The sequence below is a fragment of the Myotis yumanensis genome, unplaced genomic scaffold (assembly GCF_028538775.1).
Source record: "Myotis yumanensis isolate MYYU_CA2020_CCGP unplaced genomic scaffold, mMyoYum1.0.hap1 SCAF_27, whole genome shotgun sequence".
Classification (NCBI taxonomy): Eukaryota; Metazoa; Chordata; class Mammalia; order Chiroptera; family Vespertilionidae; genus Myotis; species Myotis yumanensis.
In genome coordinates this window covers 806,826-813,220 of record NW_027223778.1, presented here as the reverse complement: position 1 = coordinate 813,220, position 6,395 = coordinate 806,826, and the positions used below count along the sequence as shown (strand labels likewise).

Sequence of the window (6,395 nt, the reverse complement as noted above, 5' to 3'; positions counted from 1 at the left end):
GGTAAAGATGGACCTCTGTCAGGGAAGATGCCAGCCTAGGACAGGATCACCCACTCCAAACTGACGTTAGCCTTGTAAGGCCACCATGCATGGCCTCCCCTGAGCTTCTCAAGTTTAGTACAGTATGTGGTCCTTTTCACCAGCACCAGCACCAGCACCACCACCACCACCACCACCACCCCCCAGACCCCCCACCCCCCCCCCCCACACACACACAGAGAGTCCTCTCATGGGGCGAACTAATCCTGATTCTAAAGTCGTGATCCTGACCCCATGAGTTGTATTAAAAATCAAGCTAAAGGAGTGTGAATGTAAACTGTAGGCTTATCAAAGGTTCAAAGGAGGTCTGTGTTTACCACCATTGAAAGAAAACAAACCAAGAAAGAGATCAAGGGTGGGTCAAAACACCCTCTCTGGGACTGGGAGGGAGAGAGTTCCTGTATCTGTCCAAGAGGGTCATCTGCAGTGTGAAAAGCCAGGGTTCAGCAACAGGGGATATTTTCTTCCTCTCAGGGATCATGAAAAGCATCCATGACAGTAAGGGGGTGGGTTTGGGGTGGCTGCTGTCATTGAAAAGGCAAGGCAAGCAGGGTGAGCTCAATTCTGGTCAAGGGCTCATGCCTGCCCAGGTCACGTGCTCGAGCCCCACTAGGGGGCATGCAGGAGCTGGCCAATCCATAATTCTCTCTTATGGATGATTTTTCTATCTCTCTGCCTCCCTCTCCCCTCCTCTCTGAAATCAACAAAAAATACATCTTTAAAAAAAAAGAAGTATGTGTCTATCATTTTACTTTTTTTAAAAAATATTTTTATTGATTTCAGAGAGGAAGGGAGAGAGAAAGAGAGATAGAAACACCAATGATGAGAGAGAATCGTGGATTGGCCGTCTCCTGCATGTCCCCCACTGGGGATCGAGCCCTTCATCCATGCACATGCCCTTGACCGGAATCAAACCAGGGAAGCTTCAGTCCCCAGGCTGACGCTCGATCCACTGAGCCTACAAGCCAGGGCTATCATTTCACTTTTTATCCAATCCCAGAGGTTTCCTTCCCCCCCCCCCCCGCCACTCCCCACCCCACTCCACCCCACCTTTGCCTCCCTCCCTTCCTCCTTCCCTCCCTGATCTATCACCAGTGTATTTTCTGTAACCGGCTTTCATCTCCTCCTTGGATTGTCACGTATAAAACAAAGTCACACCCCTGCCGGTTTTGGTCAGTGGGTAGAGCATCAGCCTGCGGAACGAAGGGGTCCTGGGTTCGATTACAGTCCAGGGAGCAGGCCCGGGTTGGGGGCTCAATCCCCAGTAGGAGGTGTGCAGGGGGCAGCCGACCTGGTGATTCTCTCTCTCTCATCATGGGTGATTCTCTCTCTCTCTCTCTCTCTCTCTACCTCCCTCCCTCTCCCTTCCTCTCTGAAATCTATGAAGATATATTAAAAAACACACACACAGACACACACAATGACAACAACAACACAAAGGTATTATTCCACCTCCATGGAGTAAAAAGTATACTTGTACAATATTTTGTACTTGTATTTCGTGATATTAAAACATGGACGTTAAAATGGGGGATTTGGAGCGGCGGTGAGAGGATAAAAGGAAGGGATTGACCTTTGCCATTTCAAAATGGCAGTTGCCGCCCTAACTGGTTTGGCTCAGTGGATAGAGCATCCGCCAGCAGACTGAAGGGTCCCGAGTTCAATTCTGGTCAAGGGCATATACCTTGGTTGTGGGCACATCCCCAGTAGGGGGTGTGCAGGAGGCAGCTGATTGAGGTTTCTCTCTCTTTGATGTTTCTAATTCTCTATCCCTCTTCCTTCCACTCTGTAAAAAAATCAATAAAATATATATTTTTTAAAATGGCAGCTGCCAAGTCACTGGAGCCAAAATGGTGGCTGCCTCCTTGCACGCCGCGCCCCCCCCCCCCCCCGCCCCCGCCCGCCCCACTGGGGATGGAGCCCACACCACAGGCAGTTGCCCTTCTCTGGACTCGAACCCAGGACCCTTCCGTCCGCAGGACGACTCTCTATCCTCTGAGACAAATCAGTTAAGGCTAAAACTCCCTACTTTGACAGAAAGGATGACTCCTTTATTCCCACACAACTGTGGATGACGAAAGGGGCCACATGCTAACCCCACGAGCTCAGGGAAGGGCTGCGTGGCGGTCTTGCAAACTGAAAGGCCTAAAGCGACCACAAGTCTAGTCTGAAGGGAGACTGTTACTAAGAGCAGTTGTGGTGACTGGTCGCGTCTGAGACCAGAGTCTTCCCTGACAAGGTCAGTGTTTACCTTAACTGAACCTATGGTCCTTTTGCATCTAACACAACGTAATACTGAAATGTCAGGGGAACTTGTAACATCCTGCCGTCCCTTCCCCGGCCCGCCCCACCTCCACCCCCTTCCCCTCCCCCCACCCCACCCCACCCACACAAGCAAATGCGCCTGGGGGCTCTGCAGGACAGAGACCATAAATTCCTTCATTGCTATTGTTATCATGTGTATTGTTGCCCCTTAGCTATCTATCCTGCACCCACCTCAGGAAAAGAAGTAGGTGAGGCCCTGGCCGGTTTGGCTCAGTGGGTGGAGCCAAAGTCAGCCTGCGGTGGACCTTCGGGTCCCAGGTTCGATTTTGTGTCCCTGGCGCATGCCCGCCCGGGTCATGGGCTCAAGCCCCACTAGGGGGCGTGCAGGAGGCGGCCAATCCAAGATTCTTTCTCATCGATGAGGTTTCTATCTCTCTCCCATCCTCTCTGAAATCAATAAAAATATATTTTACAAAAAAGAAGTATGTGTCTATCATTTTACTTTTTATCCAATCCCAGAGGTTCCCCCACTCCCCACCCCCACTCCCACCCCCTTTGCTTTCTCCCACCTCCCTCTCTCCCACCCTCCCTCCCTCATCTATCACCAGTGGATTGTCTGTAACCCACTTACATCTCCTCCTTGGATTGTCATGTATAAAACAAAGTGCCACCCTGGCCTGTTTTGGTCAGTGGGTAGAGCATCGGCCTGGGGACCCGAAGGGTCCGGGGTTCCATTCTAGTCAAGGGCGCAGGCCCGGGTCACGGGCTTGATCCCCAGTAGGGGGTGTGCAGGAGGCAGCCGATGGGTGATTCTCTCTCATGGTAGATGCTTCTATGGCTCTCTCTCCCTCTCCCTTCCTCTCTGAAATCAATGAAGATATATTTTAAAAAGCCACACAAATGTATTATTGCACTTCCATGTAGTGAACAGCATACTTGTACAATGTTTTGTACCTGCATTTTGTGTTATTAAGACAGTGATGGGCATGGGGGGGAGGGAAGTGCTGGACCGGCCCCAGGAGGAGGGGGTGGGGCGCCAGTGAAGATGCCAAACTCCTGGGGGCGGGGGGTGGGGGTGGCGCAGGCGGACTGCATGGGGAAGAACATGCAGTCAGATTTGGCCTTCTTCAGGTTCCTGAGGGATCCGGCCAGACGCCAGAAGTGGGTGGGAAATTGTAGGAGAGCAAACTTAGAAGATAAAACACCTGAACAACTCAATAAACATGATCGATGATGTGCCAAACACTCTGAGACCTCTATGATCTGTAGAACTAGTCCTTATAGGACAGTTCTTCTAGATAATGTAATACCAACAATAGGTGATCTTACCAGTCATTTGAACAATCCACATAGTAGACATAGAAAACGAATAAAAGAATTGAGCGAAGATGAAATCAGGACATGGAAACAGGAAAAAAAATTGACGAAACTTCTGAACAGGAACAAAAACAAACATAGAGCGATCAACAACAGCCTTGCTCAGAACTCCAATACTGAAGGGGGTGAAGAACAAGATGAAGACACTTTACCTTTAACCCTTGAAGAGAAAGTAAACAAAAGAATACTTTAAAATCTTTATTTGCAGTTTTGATTCTTATGGGAAAACAAAAGATACCTCTAGATCAGCGGTTCTCAACCTGTGGGTCGCGACCCCTCTGGGGGTCGAATGATCCTCTCACAGGGGTCGCCTAAGTCCATCGGAAAACACATGTATAATTGCATATTGTTTTTTTGTGATTAATCACTATGCTTTCATTATGTTCAATCTGTAACAATGAAATTGGGGTTCACCACAACATGAGGAACTGTATTCAGGGGTTGCGACATTAGGAAGGTTGAGAACCACTGCTCTAGATGGACATGAAGCTGATGAAATCCCAGAAGGCCTCTTCACTCCCGATAACTTGCAGGCAGGCAGGCAGGCAGGCAGGCACTGTCGGAGTGCCCGATAAATTCTGGTGAAGAGGTTCTTTCTGAGAAAGCCCTTTGAGACCACAGTAGTCAATGCACCGTTCTGTTCAAAAGTACAAGCAGAAGCAGATGCTAGAGATCCGTGAGAGCTGCATTCGGGGAAGGAACGCTCAGGGGAGTTAGAGACTCTCCCTTCTTTTCCATGGCCCCTGACAGAGGGACGGACGCACGCACGCACCCACCCACATAGTGGACACAGCAGGGGAAAAGCACCTACCCGCATTGGTGAGGTTTGCTGACGAAGCTCGTGACCTGAGAGAGGAATCTGTGGGTTTCCTGCCTTCTGAAGCCGCTGCTGAAATTTTGGCTATGACATTTCCCACGACGAGACCAGAGAAGTGGGGATTACGCATGGAATATTGTCGTGGCCAGGCTTACATTGTGTCCAGTGGCTTTCCTTCTAAAACGAAAGTTGTTGCTTCTAGACTTTTGGAGAAACATCCCTCCCCAAGCTGTCCACACACTCTGCTCTTCCCTGTGCCTGAAGTCCGCGGTCGGCCAGATCGGTGCCTGTCATGGGAGCGTCTGTTGCGTTTGGAACAATGGAGGAAGTTTGATCTTTTTTCCATCCGTCACCACAACCGCTTTTAGAGCTTGACAGTGTCGTTTCTGTCCTCTTCCAGAACAATGAAGAAAGCGGGAAAGAACTGAAGGAAATTTGCCATTCTCAGTGGGCGGGCAGGCACGATGCTTTTGAAATTGTAGTGGAGCTCCTGCAAGCGCTTGTTTTCTGTGTAGGCGGTATACATAAGGACACACATCGTAGATGGGAAAACTGTATATCAGGCCGAGAATTCGCACTCTGCAGTGCAGCAACAGATTTTGATTTCGTGGTTAGCATTGTTGTTCTTAAAAACGTTCTACCTTTCACAGGAGCCTCTGGGAAAAATCTCCAGGGTCAGACCTCTGATGTCTTCTCTGCAGCCAGTAGCTCGACTGCAGGCGCTGCATTCACTACATGAAGTGATGGAAGATATTGAAGTTTATTGTGAATTTTGGTTTGAGGAAGCCACCAATTTGGCAACCACACTTGCTATTCTGATGAAGCTCCCCGGGAAGCTCCGCAGAGCTCAGCAAGGGAACCTGGAGTCTCAGCTGACTTCCGAGAGGTGCTATAAAGAGCCTCTAAGCATCACAACAGTAGAACACATTGTTCAGGAACTGAAAGAGATAGTCTCAAAACAGTTCCTCCAAAGCTCTTCAATGCTGATCTCTGGTCCCCTCTGTCACAGGACGGCTCAAATTCAATACGCCGGAGGAGCACCAGGCTGACATGTACGGCAGCGACTTACCCAATCCCGATGCAGCACTCTCGGCTGAGCTGCATTGTTGGAGAATCAAGTGGAAACCCAGAGGAAAAGATATAGAGCTCCCATCCACCATGGCCCCCTCCACCTGCCAGACATCAAGTTTTTTCCTCATGTTTATACATTGCTAAAGGTCCTACGAATTCTCCCTGTGATGAAGGTTGAGAACGAACGCTATGAAAACGGTCGAAAGCGTCTCTAAGCACACCCGAGGAACACTTTGACAGGGCAAAGGTCAAGTAGCTTAGCTTTGCTTAACATGCATTTCGATGTGAAACATGATTTGGATTTAACGGTGGACACATACATCAAAGTCTACACAACTAAGTCAGAGCTTCCTACAGATAATTCCGAAAGTGTAGGAAATACCCGAGGGACTTTTAAAATGCGTTCTCTCTTATATTTGATATTGAAAAAACTCTGAGAAATTTGAAAGGAAACAGAGAAAAGCTGTAAGATATAGTTGGGTCACTTAATCACTGGATCTCTTGAGTAGAGTAGCCACTGATCCTCTGCTTAAATGGCCCCGGTGTGAACTCTCATGCTTTGGAGAACTAACTGTTGTTCTTCCATAAGGCGGCAGGCATCATCGGAAGCGCCACGTTGCACTTCTGCGTGATCTCTGCCGATGGCACTTTGGGCTTGTTTTAGTGAGGTCATTGCAGACATCACATTCATTGTCACAGTTGTTGGGCATTGAGTTATTAGTTCTTTGAAGAAATAAATTTTGAAAAGGTGTGGGAGGAATCTGTTTCATAAAATTGTGCAATGAAGCTCACGACTAACCTCTGACTAGCAGGAGTTTTAAGTGTG

General features: G+C 48.8%; 1 pseudogene; it reads left to right on the top strand.

Moving 5' to 3' along the window:
• The first annotated feature begins 3,397 nt into the window (after positions 1-3,397).
• Positions 3,398-6,006, top strand: LOC139000724 (52 kDa repressor of the inhibitor of the protein kinase pseudogene; annotated as a pseudogene).
• Positions 6,007-6,395: the final 389 nt, after the last annotated feature.